The following is a 16,095-nucleotide window of genomic DNA, read 5'->3' as shown; positions in this document are numbered from 1 at the left end:
GAAATTAGTTGTCAATGAGAATTTCGTGTTGGATTGAAATATTGCTGGTTTGTGTCCAGAATAATCGCCAACTAAACACATTCTCTAAAAATAGGAGTTTTTTTAGCAAAGTAAATTCTCAATTTTAACTAATTTTATAGTTATTTTGGAAATTTTGTTGTTAAAATCAACTAATTCAAAAACAGTAATACGAATTAGGCGCAGAGCTAATTTCGGTCGTTCCGTGAAATATCAAACGAAGCACAAAAAATGCTTTCTAAAGTACCGTGCAAATCCCGAGGATTATGCAGATAGGATTCTTGAGTATTAAAGATGCATGGAGAGGAGTTTTACTGTTCTAAATTTTTCACAGTCGTGAAGAAGTAATTAGATCCCCATAAGAGTTGGTTTGCATAGAAACCAGACAGATAGATTAATCTACGCAAAAGTACACAAACAACGAATCATCCATGAGTAACGACAAAAACAAATCTACGCTGGGAGGGAATAACTAGTATCCGTTAGAAAATTTTTCAATTGAATTGCTGCCAAAACAACAAACCAGGTGCACAACCTGCAACTCGACGGCTACCCGAGTAAAGTGTGAGGTCAAAAAGAAAACTCAATTTGATGTTGTGCTGTTCGTATATATCGATTACTTAATTTGCTATCGTTTTGGTCGTTTTAACGGTTAAAAGATCAAAATTGAAAGCAAAAAAAATGCTGTGTGACATCAAACTGGAAACTAGTTCTGCTCTCAGTGAAAGCACATTGAAAACTTAATATGATGTAGATTTTCTCGAAATGACACATCACGAGCATAATCTAAAAATAGAACTGCCAAAAAAGGTCCGGGATAGTATACATTTAGGCGATATTACTCGCAAGCAAGAAAAAAGATTTTATGCAATCTCCATTTTAGTCGCAAGCAAGAAAAAAAGCTTTCATGCCATTTTCCAACACTACCGCGGAGAGAATTGGTTTCGAACTTAGGTGATTTGGAATGCGAACTTTTTGCGATTGCTATGGACTGTAAGTGCTTGCTATAAGGGGACGGAAAATGTTCGGTTATATGACAAGCAGTGTTGGTTCACAAAGTTGTATGAAGGTAGTTTCTGTCAGTGCACACTCGTTGCGTCGCTTCCATCCCGCATCCACCGTGAATAGCAGTGTGGCTATTTGAGCACAGTATGAAAATGTTCTCTTTGTCCTTCTCATATCCAAAGCTGTAGCATTCAAACATTATAACATTAAATTGAGTTAACTACTTGATCTCACACAACTCGCACATCTAATCACTTTGAAATGTGAATTTAGAGGCTCTGAAGACCGAACGTTTTACAGTGAAGTCTTCTACAACACAGGAAACGTGAATTAGGAATCCGGCCATAAGGTATTCCAGATCATTTCGACCGTCCCACGACAAAAGGGCCTAACTGCAAATGACCGTTTCTCTTTGTTTACTTTTTCTTTCACGATTTACCAAACCGATTTTATTTTCGACGCTTTAGTCTTCGCGAAACTTTCAAGGTAAAACAACAAGCTTTCGATTTATATTGGAAAATTAAACAAATATTTTCTTGGTGGCTTCTCTAAGCCACTAAAGTATTATTAAGAATTAGCTCTAGGTTCTGAAATCTGAGACATTCAACGTTCGATGTTCGAACTTCGTAAACAATGAATTTTTCCATACTGTTGGATATAAAGTTATGGGTATTTTCAGACCGGGTTTGGCGAGTAGATTATTTTCGACATCCAGGTCCCCGATTTCTAAATACACTGAAAATAATGATCAAAAAACTTTGGAATGAACTTCGCGGCGTCGTATGATTACAAATATCGAAACATTATACTTAACGTATCTAGAAGGAAGTCGATGACGTCAAATATATTTCTCATATCAAATTCTGAAATAAGCTCCTTCTACGGCAGACGTTCAGCGAGATGGAAATGGCAAAGCCACTATTCAGATTGACCTGCTTCAGACAAACGTGGTACCGATGATCGCCAATTTATCTAATGCCTCCCAGACAATTCTTCCATTGAAACTTAACTTTGTATTTTTGTGCTGCCATTTGAAATATGCTCAATTTCAATGGATTCACTAAGTTGTTGATTTTAATATTTTCATTTTTTGAGTTTCACAAAACTTTTGCCTTTATTCCTTTTTTGCCATTAAACAGCAAAATGATAACACAATGTGATATTAATTGAAAATTTTATGAGTCGATATCATATTAGGATTTCAATCTGATGTTACTATCATAATCAAATATCAATTTGTTCTAATTTTGATGTTAGACTTTACTCGGGTATTGTGTCGCAGTCATTTCTGAGAATCCGACGCGAAATTGACCGAGTCGTGTGCTGCTTGTTTACCAGTTGTTCGATTCCTGTACAGTGCTTGGGTGAGATAAATATTGACAGATGAGATGTCAGTGATAATTGTGATGATGCCCAGTAAAATGAAACTCTGGTGCGATATCTTATTGTGGAAATTGGACTACTCTTTGGATACTCGTATTTCCACAGATAGTGTTCGGTACTACTGTACCCATTGTCGCAGCTTGCACATGCGACGACGAATTTGTCAGACAGGGACCTAAAATAAACTCTAGAGTCACCTAATTACAATCGAAGATAATTAAAATAATATGTTAGCCCACAGACTCTCGATTTGTTTACTACTTCACAGTCGATTATTTATGAGACATGTTCGCCCTTATTCTGAATAACGACGTATTGATTTTTCGATCGAATGTGGTTCGATCGAATCATAGCTAGCTTTGATTTTGCTGACGTTATGGGGAATACAAATGAAATACGAGCTAAAAAACGATACGACGTTATTCAGAATAAGGGCGGTTGTTAACTTTTGTTTCAGAATGTAGGACGCATGTAACCGTCACATGGAACGGAATTATATCGAGTAAACTAAATTTTGAATGAATTTCTTCTTGTACATAAATGCAAAACTTTCCATTAAAATTGTCCATATTAGACATTTTTCGATCAGTTGTTGAAAACTAAATGACACATGTGATTGTTTCAAGTATAACTGAACCCTACATAAAGAAGAAACATAAACTAAGCGATTCCATCACGATATAAATCAAATCATGAAAGTCCAATTTCGGTTAATTTTTCACACTTTTCTGTAATCGTTAAGTCGTATCATTTCGACATTCCAGCAATCGTAGCTTGCCTATCCATGTAAAATAGTGGGGAATATGTGCGCTAAAGTGATGACACTTGTACACGAAAATTACATAACTCTACAAGTGAAATTTCATCGTCGCTTGGAACGACACTACAAGCAATAAAAATGTTTTCAACATTGGAATAGATGACTATTCGTGGTTTAGCTCGGTTGCTATTACCCCTGGAAGTAGTATAATGCCGAAAGGGAAAAAAGTCGATGTGTATAGCAATTTTCACGCAGTCCCGACCGGTTGATTGGGCTGCGAAAACGCGACAATCATTGTTTTTTTTTGTCGCTGGTCAACACTATATTCGTATGACAGAAAAGCCCATCCCATCTGGATACCCGGACATACTTGCCATTCCAGTTCATGGTCTACCTGGTATTTGTCATGACGACAAAAAAGAAACCATTGACAATAATCGTTTAGTGAAACAGCCATGCCAAAGCACGGCACTCTACATACTTTTCTTTATTCGCCATTAAAGTGCAAACTTGCACCGATGACAACCTGCACGAAACAATAGACATCGTAACTGTGTTCTGTTTACACGCATGATTGAACTTTCGACAAGTTGATTCGTTACTCGCACTGTTGCAAGTATCGAGGTAAAGTTGACATTCCATGAAAAACATGGCACAGATATGTTGGAGCCCCCGTTTATTATGATAGAGAAATCGAATTTATCCATTGTCCATTCAATTAAATGGAATAATTTCGTTGCAAGTTGAAAAAAGTCAATAATATTCAAAACACTATACTGTCAAAAAATGAAGATATTATTCAACCGATTCAGAGTGGATTTTGATTGCTCACGACGAGCTCATGCACTGCAATGGCGATAACGAATGAATGATAATAATATTAAATTTATTTGGAAACAAATAAAACATCTCTACCACCTTTCTTATGATCATCTGTTGTCCCAGTTACCTTTGAAATAACACAAAATAATCATGGTACACAATCTCGGTCGACACACCTTGCTGGACACATTTGCGAACATACAGCACAACATCGGGCGCAATATTTTGACCAGAAAAATTTCGCAGATAATCTGCTGTTATTTGTATTTTCGTGTTACGTGTCGTTTTTTCTCCTTTGATTATCCTGTGCAAATCTATAATGGGGTTCAATCTTTATGATCATTTTCAAGTCATGAGTTACGAGTTCACGAAAACAATTAAGTTATGCCATGTTGCGGGCTTTTCCGGTCATTTCAATCTTTGAACCCACCTCAACGGTAAAGAGTTGCTTTCCCTCGTTACAAGAAACAAAAGCATTAATGAATACGGAAGAGCGGAGCCACTGGCTGTATGAAAGTATTCAAAACATATGCCAAACAATTTTAGAAGAAATTTTTTACTTTCCTTACATTTATTTTACAACCATTTTGTGTTTAATAGTTCACTTTAAATCAGTAATGGCAACCTGGAGTACTTGAACTCAAAAATCACGTTGGAATCTGCACAGCATTATTGTTGAAACAACAAACAAAAGGAATTTATGCATGGTGATATGGAATGTTAGTTCGTATCAATTGGCAATTGGATATTGCAAACTGGCATATAATATTGGTATAAAAGATGTGGAGGTTCAATGTCATTCGAAGAATAAGATTAGAAAATTTCAGATACAAATCGCGTTTCCCGGTTCCAAATAAGTAAATTAAATTAACATTATATTCCAAAACGATTTCGTTTGAATATTTCACTACCAAACTAGGACGCGACGTCCACCTAGTGGTGTGATAATGCCTGTTTAATATCACTCATATTATTTTTGAGTTAAAAGCAATTCTATAATTATGTTGATATGAACTACTTACAGCAATAAATGCTGGAAGAACGTAACACCCGATATATGGGTGTTACGTTCAAATCAGTTCGTCGAGATCAGTATATTTGACATATTTGACAAATAATTTTACTCAATTTTCTCGTAGACGACTCAACCGTTTTGTACAAACTCAGATTCATATGAGAAGTCGTATGCTCCCAAACAAGGCTTCCGAATTACGTTTGAATCGTACTTCTGGTTCCTGAACTACAGGTTGATATGTGAAAGGAAATTAAAATCGTGTAACTCATTTTTCTCGTAGATGGCTAAACCGATCTAAAATTCAAATCTAAGAAATCTAAGATTCAAATAAAAGGTCTTAGGATCCAATAAAAAATCTTGCTTTTTAGTTAGATCCGACCTCCGGTTTAGAATATACAGGGTTGTTAGTATAAAAATGTCCATTTTTCATTAATTAATCAGATTTATCAGGTTTGTAGATTTGGATAGTCGATCACAAAATAAATTTATTTCAGTTTTAGCAGTATTCAGTTTTCGATCCGGGAAGTACCCAAAAATTTAATTCGCACTTCGATTTCTCAAAGTTGTTTATATTGATTTTTGAACATTTTGAATCAAATGTAAACTATAGAGCTCCTCAGGTGAATTTAACTGACTTCGGCTGCATCGATTTTAGAATTCCGATTGCAGTATCGAATCGTTTCTCAAAGCTCAACCCTTCTCTCAAAAAAGGCCAAATCGAATTTCAAAAACAAAATTTCAAATTAAAGGATTATCCATACAAAATTAATGACTTTTATCCAACTCTGACTTCCGATTCTGGAATTACAGAGTTGAGTTTTCAAAATCAAACCGATATAGAGGATGACAATCTCAAAAAGCTTCAAAGTAGGACTCAAAACTATTGCAATTTATTCGTCATATTAATTCACGCCCATACAAATCCTTTTGGTTATGCTGGTTTCTGAATACCGACTCTAGAAGTACCGTAAATAACCGTAAACTCTGAAGTGGAACTTACTTCGACATCTCATGGAATGTTCAATGATTGTCACACGTTTATTTAGATTCAAATTCGATCCGATTAGCTGTTTCGACATTACAGGGTAATGAGTGATTTAAATCTCAAATTGCCACTTAAAACGACGGTCATTAAAATAATGTCATGAAAACTAAAACACCGGAGAATATTCATGCAAAAACACATGCGGATTTATAAAAAAAGGTATCATATCACTGCTAGGTAGATTAAGCACGTTTTTGTTACAAACTTGTCACGACAAAATAGAGTGACAGTGAAAAAGTGACACATGTAAAGTTAAGCAATGGTTTCCTTTCGGTTATCGTATTAGAAAAACAAACTCAGTGTCGATGAAAATTTTTCACACGTTTGGCTGAACTGTGAGAAATTACTTCATTCTTAACAATTGGGAAAGTTGAGTTTTTGAACGAGTACATTAAATGCAGTCCAAAATTTACGAAGAGAAGGACATGTTCAGGAGTTCTAGATGCAACATTTATGTCAATTTTCAAATTAAAGTCTGGAAAATATAACAAATAAATTGGCACCCCTGGCAGCGTTTCACTCGTATTTTTACTCGTGAACGGTAGCGTATACCAGTTTTAAATATGACAGCTCGAAAAAAATGGCTTGCTGAGGACACATTTGTTTCAGTTTTCGGCTCCATTTGTTGTTGTCAAACGTATTATTGTGAGTCATTTCCATTTTCTTCTCGCAGTCTTGTGCTCATTGCTAGTTGCTGTAGATGCGCCTTGTTGTACATTGACTGTAGTTGCTAGTAAGGTCGAAGGTGAAAGCGTTTTTGGAACAAGAGTACTGGGTTCACTAGTTACCGTTGCTGAACGGTTGTTCTTGTTTTAGTTTTCTCTGTACTGCAACATATTTTCTCGAACGAAGTGATCACTGATCTGCGGGGTAAGGTCATGTACACGCACTTCTAGGGCACCGTCCACCAAGTACACATAAATTTTGTATTTAACGTTGTCATACTCGACACTGTGTATGTCGATGTTAGCTGAAGCGAATGAAATTGCATCTCGTTCACAATTATAGCAAGATTTCAATTTCTTTTGCTGTTGGTCTAACTTTGCAGCGCTTGAAATTAATACAAATTGAATTTGGTCTTGAAGGTCTAGTTGCCGACATTGCTAAATTGTTTTTGCCCATTTCGTATACTCTATTGTTTACTAAACTGTATTGTCTTTGTTTCTGTTGTTTCGACCGTAAGCAATGTTCGACTGTGTCGGATGAGCAACGATGCCAGATAGTTTCAGTGACTTTTCCATAGATTGTCATTTTCCTCGGAAAATCCAGTGGTGAAAAGCAAATAACGACCTTTTTTCTGTACAAAAAAAAGTACGAATTTCCGTAGGTATCCGTAGAAATATTCTTATTTCCGATGATTTTATCTACGGATCCGTACATCCGTAGAAAATCTTCTAATCCGTAGAGATCTTCGAAAATTTCCGTAGAAATCTACGAAAATTTCCGTAGATCTGACATCACTGCGGATGAGATGTGAACACGAACTGAATTCGCGCGATTGTTGTAATCGGTTTTCCAATTTCAATGTAATACATACACAGACTTCTGTCACAAATAGATAGCGAAAATTGTCAGAATGTGTTTTGTCGATTTATTAAGTAAAATATATATTAGTGTGAATCAAACTTTTTTTTTCGAGAAAATACAACTTGTGCTACTTGAGATGTTAACCGTGCGGTTAAAAGACGTGTTGCGGCTGATAATTGAATTTTCTACAGACTCCGTAATCATCTGAAATCCAGTTTTCAGCGAAAATACTTAACAATGGGATAATTGTTGGCTGAATCGCTGCCCTGTTGGTTAAGTTAACTGGTTTCACACTGTTGTTATAATGTTAGAAAAACATTTATAAAAATCACGAAGCATGTTATGCTGCTGATTAAAAATATTACCCAATTTAACTTGAATTCAAACGCGCCAGGCTGAGTGTTTCAGACATGCTGACAAGACAATGCTGCGCATAATAATTAAATCTTGCACGAATCACTGTAGTTTCGAACTGAAGCGTAAAATAAAAATTCAGCATTTGGATTAGTGATGTTTCTGAGGGTGAAAATTCGTCATTAAATTTCTCTGACACAAAAAATGGATGCTAGTTTCATGAATGAGAATCTCAGAAGTTATTTTTTCACTCATTGATTTTTTTATCTCTAAGCAGAGTACGCGCCTTGTAGCTCATCATCCAAAGCCTAGGGTATTCACAGCAAAAAAAAGTTGGATGGTTAAATAGTGTAATTCATTCCTAATCAGTAAACTGACGAAATTATCATATCTTCGAGTTCTTGCCAAGAAAACTTTTTTTTGCTTTCTTTATGTATTTGTACTAATATATTTTAAAACAGAAAATTAAGCTTTTTAAGTAAATTTAAGTGAATTACGACATAGCGTTCAAAAGGAAATTCGATTGAGATATCTAATAATTGCATCCAATGCAGAAGTTGAAAAACTCATCTACTTTGTAACCAGGCTGGAAAAATACGACATGACAACTTGTAAACATGAACATCGTTAATTGGCACGCATAACTATTTCATTCTTCTTTATTGAGTTTGTCTCTGGATTGCGGAAGAAGAATGACAAAATAAAACTCTGCGAAGGAGTTCATGCTAATTGGATGCAGTATGGTTGCAACTTGATATCTGCAATTGCAATTTGGCCTCATCGAATAGTCTTGACGTTCGGATTCAATCCTCCCACCGTTGGGCCGTGTGAAACCCTTTGCTAACCACAGAAGATGCATGAAATTGTCAACGACTGCCAGTTTGGGACAATGTGACACAAAGGCATATCGATCGGCTACCATCAGCTACCAAAAAAGCATACTAAAAACAGCAGAGTCGCGCATGGAACATACCCTCCCTCGGATAACCACTAGTTCGAAGTAGTTCCATGCAACGTTGATACTAGATCCCGCGTGTTCTCGTGCTTTAGAGTACTTGAAGTGCCAATAATAATGGGTGAAAACACAAAAGATGACCATAACCTTCGACAGCGGTTGCGGCTTTTTTTGTAGGCTTCAGTTTCGAAATAACCGTTGGCACTTGTACGCATGCGAACATCCAGCACAATTAGCATACAATCCGTCCGCTTGGAATGGGCAGCATCGTGCCAAGAGGCAAAAGAACTTGTCGGTTGACCTTTAATGTGCGCAGCTTTCAACCATTTTGTTATACCAAGTAAATTGAATGCGTATATATACTTCATTTTAAGAAACAACATTTTGGAGGGCACTTGCTCGAAACAAGCTACACCTTGTAACCAATACTCTCTACAGACGCCACCCGTTTTCGCTGGTGGAACAATAGACCATCGAAACCCGCCATATTCGACTCGAATCAATCCAATCAATAATAATGCACACAAAATCAGATTATCAAAGCAATTTTCTCAAAGCCGTAGTACTTCACATTGAAAAGCGAATTTGCCAATTTTCCCCTCATAATTCAACCTGGTTGAGTACCCCTAATATGATCATTGCTGAACACTTGACGACCTGCTTCGGCTTGCATGGCACGATTCTTGGTTTATTATTTTTTCCCTTAATTTAAAGCTTAATTGATCTCGTGATCGCCAACCGGGGATGGATTACCATAGATTGCTATTCGAGTGTAGCTGCGGAAAGTAAATCAGTAGACCACAAGAAGTGTTTTTGTTTATTTGTTTGCGTGCATCAGCAGCCTACGAAGATCGGATCACTCTTGTGGGAATGTGAAGTCCGCGATCAAATCGCGCTTGCGTCTGCATTCCATTTTTGCTTTAATCACTCATTCAGTCGAATCCATCATCAGCGTTTAGCATCTATGCTATGAGCATACATATTTTTGCTTCAATGCTCACCGCTTTTCGGTACGTAGAAATCGAATCCACGACAAGCGAAAATGCGGGTCAATCGTTGAGAATTACGTAACGAGTTTGTACACTCTCGTTTCGATGGAATAATGATCTTAATTTACCGATCAAGCGTAAACTGATAGCTTTGTGCAAATGTAATCGAAATGGTCAAGTGAATGCGATCCAATTTTATGCATCGTAGAGCTTATCGGGTTTTTGACAGAGGCAGGTTGTGGCATTTATTGGTTTGCTGGTTCCATTCGGCTTGCATAATGTTCCTCGTGATGTTCTTACTTTTTAGTAGAGAATCACAAAGAATTCTAAGGTTACACAAAACCATGACCAAGCGAATGGAACGACTTATAAGAATCGTTCATAGATATCGCTGAGTTGGAGATTTGGGTCGACGGTCAAAGTTTTCCGATATCCGACATCGGAAAATCACCAAACAGCCCCTCCGTACATGAAATTTCCAAAAATATTTTTTATGCCAGACGTCTTAGAAATGGATGAAACGTCGTATTTTCGTGGTATCCCGAAAAAATATTTTGGAAAAAATCGACTCTGGAACCATAATATCAATATCCAAATTTAATTAAAAAAATTTGATCGATGTCGGTAATTTCATATACCTCTTTGGAACATGTACACATACACTTCGCTAATCCGCACACACATACAAACTATTCAATAAAAAACATAAATTGCATGAATGGATTCCTCTCGTCAATCCTCGAAAATAGGAAAAAGGGCTCTCGGTTTGTTAAAAATTGAAAAAAATCAATTCACACCCAATTACTGTTAAACCATGTCATCAAAAAACTAAGAAAAATGTCATCATAACACAGGTAACGATTAAATACGGTCCATTACCACATTGCAACAGCATATTGTCTCTAAATTAGTCGCTCTTAAGAATGCTTAAATGCCAACTTTGCAAAACATATACACGGGCAAAATTCCGATTCTAGAAATGAGCAAAACGAGTCATGATTTGGGGAAAATTATATATTTTCATGTTATGATAATACACCATGATTAAAATTTCTCGGTTCATGATCCATTCGGACTAATTTCTATTAAATTTAAACGTAACGCACTTGAAGTTGTTGGATATAACTTCAGGCGTGTTACTGCTACGATAGTAATTTTTGCAACATAAATTCAGGCGTTATGTGTGATTTTTGCAACGATGATCATTTTTGCAATATAAATTCAGTGAAAAGCACGGCGAACTTCTTTTAAAATAAAAATATTCTGTTTTTGAAAAACGACGACGCAAGAGATAACTTGCGTTCATTACTTCAGTTTTGATTTTGTGTTCCAAATTCACAATCGAATTAAACGCTCTCGGAATATTATTCTAGCAACAACGATCACATCAAATATGTAAGAATCGTTCAAGCAAAATGCAACATTGATGTTTGTCAAATGAAAAGCGTAGCCGTGCTAAGTCTCTTATGATGTCAATTTTCGGTTCATTATCTTTATTTTTATGTTATGTTTAATTCTCTATCAGCCGGAGGGTAAAACAACACGATTATTAAATAACATGCTTCAGGATCAAGTAAACATTTTCAGTAGGTCTTGCTTTTCAATGTCTGCTTTTTGCTTTACCATTAATCTATTAATCTATCACATCACTTGAGGCATAGGGTTCAAAGTGATATCCGGGTAGAAAATTAGAGTTACGAGCTTGGAAAGAAATGCATTCTTCAAATAACGCATTTTCGAACCATGAGTAATTTTCATGGGAGAAGAGTTATTGCTCATGATTTCATGATAAGTTAAAATGATTGGTTTCATGATTTTCTAATCATAACAGCAGTAACGAATTTCTTTCCGTGTAGCTAATCATTATTTATAGCTAGTGTGCATTCAGAATACCACTTACTGATCAATTTACAATAAATAAACTTTTTAGATACCTGATTTATAGTTAGAAGAATATATCATATGAGAATATTTTATAGCCAATATTAATGTTTATAGGCTGACTTAGAGTAAATTAGTACGTTCCTAGTGCGCTGTTAGCACACCTTTAGTGTTGGGAATCGAAAACCTTTGACAGTGATGTGTTTACACTTCTATAGAGAATAACTGGTGCTAGTTTGATCAAAGTAGTCCATCGCGTTCAAAAATAACATGGAATGTAGCTCGAAAGAAGAAAAATATTGACTATTCAATATTGATAAAATAAAAAAAACAAACACCTAGAAAATCCGGAGCGGTTCATTCCAAACTAACTAAAGTGCTAAGGATGCCGAAAACATCAGTTTGTCGAATACTCAAAATCTATAAAGAAACCCTAAGTGTGGCAAAAAATATGCTGACCTTCAAGCAAACTGACACCAGCGATTGTCAGCTGCGCAGCAAGGGGTTTGGATACGTTAAAGCTAACCCTGGTCTTTCGATCCGAGATGTGGTCAGAAAGTTCAACGCCAACTTTCGAAGGAAGGATACAAATCGTATAAAAACAATAAACATCCGGCACAGAATCCCGTGGCCTAAAAGCTTGCTAGGTTGTTGTACGACCACGTTTCAACGAAACACAAGTGCTGCACTTTTATCGAAGACGAAACATACGGCTTATAAAAATTTTATTTCAAACAGCTTCCCGATAAAAAAAATGTTATTTTTCCAATATCCAGACGCAAAAAAATGCCAAACACTATTTGCTTTGACACGTGTGCTAACAAATCTTGATTACACAGGTTCCTAACTAATGTAAATATACCTTACTAGCGTGAATGTACCTAACTAGGCAAATGTTCCTAAGATAAATGCACCTAACAAGACTAGGTAGACCAGTCCAACAAGGCGGTAACAGATTTGTATGCAAGAAGCCACCGCTTAGGACTGGCCATTGGACGACTTGGATTACAAGGTTTGCTTGCGGGAGGCCTGTAACCGCTTTCTTGGCCGGCTATACTCAAATCTAGGTACATTTCCTTAGCTAGGTACATTCACCCTAGTAAGGTACATGTACTTTAGTTAGAAACCAGCGGATGCAAAATTTGTACAGCATACGCATCAAAGCAAACCGTGTTGGGCCTATTTTTTCTTACGCCCGGATAACGGAGATGTACCAAAAATTCACATCCCAACAAGACCTAGTTCACGAAGAACACCATGATTTGGCAAGCTTTTTACAGTAATGGTCTGAAAACGGAACCATCCGTAAGCGTAGGGGCAAAGTTGTTTTTGGTTTGATTTGGTCAGCTACCACTACTCCCAGATGATTCTGTAGTGGCACATTCTGTAGTGGCACAGATTGATTTTGAACTCAAGATAATGAATCCTCTGAATTGTTCGGAGCTTCGATCAATCGAAAAATACTAGACAATTTCAAAGCAGTTGCTTCGACGAAGCGGTGGGGCAAACGTACACACTCGACCCTGAAATGATCTTATCGATATCCGAAAAACCAACTCAATTTGTTATACTTTTGCTGTGTTTTGGTTTTGAAGACGGTACTGTAAATTTGCTTCTAATCGAAATAATAATTACTGATAATGTACAAAATGGGCAATGTATAAAATGCTTGTTGTTTTTCGTAATACTCCTGTGTAATTTCGTTTGATGGTGATTTTTACAATTACTTGTATGAAGTATGCGATAAAAATGCGCATCAAATTTTCTCGTAGATTTTCACAAATTTAGGTTCGAATGGAAGGTCAGCTTGCCTCATGGCCAAGTTCTGGCATTATATTCCTTTTGTGGAATTTGGCCTTTCTGTTTCAACAGACTTCGCAGCCGATTCTTAGTGTACAGAATCATTGCATGGCTAGTACTATAGATCCTACTGACACTAAGAATCCTTCCAAGTCGGGGCTCGAACATACGACAACTGGCTTGCAAGACCAGCGCCCTATGCATTGAACCGCCAACCCGGGACGATTGCATCATACTATCGTTGAATTTTATTTTGATCTGACTTCTAGTTTCGATATTACAGTGATGAGTACGATCGGCCGGTTTGAGTAACGACAGTGCAAAATCTAAAGAAGTGTATATAAAATCGTTTAAATTGCAATTCCAAAATCGATGTAGCAACTATTAATGGAAGTGAAAGTAATACCGTTTTCGTTTATTGATCAGAGCAGCCCGAGAGCTGACCCAAAGTCACCAAAACAACTTTCGAGATGTTTGTTTTAGAAACCTGGGCTGACATTATGCATCTCGAATCGAGTTGCTCGAAACGATTATTTTTGAAGTCGATTCGACTGAACTGAGGCATTACGTATCGCTTTCGACCTCGTGATCGAGATCCTAACAATGTGGTACTAGATTTCGACTGACGCTGCTCGAACTGTCATAACCAGAGATGCCATTTATACAGATTTATCTGTATTATACAGATTTTTACATGCGCATACAGATTTAATACAGAGTACAAATTTTTTACAGATTTCTTAAATTTAATACAGATTTCACCAAAAGTATTAAGGAAAAAATTAAACTATCTATTAGTATTTGAGCTATCTATTAGTATTTGATTGCAATGACGAGATAAACGTTTAGGAATCAACGTACAAATCACTTTTTAAAATATATATTTTTTGTGCAGATATTTAATGAAGAACACTGAAATCCATTTATATTAAAATTTGTAACGAAATTGAACTTAAAAGTTAGACAAGTGTTGGCTTAATGAAACATTATTGCCAGACTGACAGTTGTATTACCTGACTCGACGTTGCATATTGGGTTTTGGAAATCCATCTCAACTTATGAAGTGAACATTTTCAAATTAGACAAGTATATGGCACCATAATTCAATTGTTGTTGATAGGAAAAAACTATAAAATTTCGTCGATGAATATAATATAAGATATGAAATTTAATCTACCACTCTATAACCATAATCTATTGGAATAATACCTTTTAACATAATTGTATTGTAGAAATTTCATTTTATTAGCGAATACAGATAAATACAGATATTTTATACAAATCAATACAGATTTTCTATGAAAATATCTGGCATCTCTGGTCGTAACATACATAGGTAAACAAACCCATATACATTGCAATCATGAAAAAAATTAAACTGAATTATTGTTCGAGTATTTTCGATTACATTTATTCAGTTCAAGTACTGAAAAGAAGCAAACTGTTTGTAATACTGCGGTTTTAAGTTGCCGCACGAAATTAACATGAACACATTTCTGAAATTTAAATCAAGAAGCAGATTCGTTTCCACTCCATTTGAAAACGTAAAGAATTTTTTCAAGCGTGTTCTTGTACACAGTTTATCGATGAACTTTTGAAATTATAATAAAAAAAATTCTGTATTTTTCATGTATTGTTTCAAGTCTAATACAATTTACGTCATCCATATGTGTAGTTTTAATCAAAGGCTTTTAGGTTTTGCAGCTTTATTTGTAGTATTTTATCATATTTATTAGGAGATATTGCTTTAGTTAATATACCAGGAGTTACCCATTCTTTGTAGTCTTCATAATCTATTTAGGTACTATTGAAGAGTTAGATATATGGGTAAAAACATTATTTGCTCATTGTTATCGAGCGAATAAGCTTTTTCCTACAATCTGTTTGAGCGACGTTTTCATTCCACAGGATTCAGAAATTTTATTACAAACTACAGTTACTGGGCATAGGTTAGTCTCGATTTACTTTTGTTATTTTAAGTAAACACCACGCAGCTTTCAATTAATATGCTTTCGAAACAGTTCGACTTGTACATAATATGCCAAACACACAAAATATATATAACGATATACAAAACAATGCATTAAAATAAAGATTATCAATACTAATATGTTTATGAAAATCTAAGATGTTATCGATAACTACCTAAATAAAAAAGAAACGTATTCGAAAATTCATAGTCGATAGTAATAAGGCTTTCGACCATTTCTTATCGAGTTCAGTCGTTTACGAGCTCGATTGTTTTGGTTCCATAATGCCAAAACTTCTCGATAATCTAATACTTCTTCGAGTGAAGTCGAACGAAGCTCGATGATCGACTTCGAATCGAGAACCGTAATACGAAACGTGGTCGATTCGATAAAATTTCAGTCGAATCGAGATACATAATGCCACCCCTGGAGTCGCTCTAGAACGGACTCCAACCGCGTAGTTTCTAGGGTCGCACCACGACATCCATGCGAGTTCGTTTATTGTTTTCTTTTGTCTATGAGTTGTTGTTTAGGGCGCGTACCACATGTTCGTTTTACTCGGAGTCAGAAT

At 36.0% G+C, this 16,095-nt stretch overlaps 1 protein-coding gene across 6 annotated transcripts in view; it reads left to right on the top strand.

Moving 5' to 3' along the window:
- The window catches only part of LOC131435596 (SH3 and multiple ankyrin repeat domains protein 1), a 300,484-nt gene that overhangs the window by 231,996 nt on the left and 52,393 nt on the right, over positions 1-16,095 (top strand). The window lies entirely within an intron of this gene.

The sequence above is a fragment of the Malaya genurostris genome, chromosome 3, assembly GCF_030247185.1.
Source record: "Malaya genurostris strain Urasoe2022 chromosome 3, Malgen_1.1, whole genome shotgun sequence".
In the NCBI taxonomy this organism is placed as follows: Eukaryota; Metazoa; Arthropoda; class Insecta; order Diptera; family Culicidae; genus Malaya; species Malaya genurostris.
This window is presented reverse-complemented; position numbering and strand designations above follow the sequence as displayed.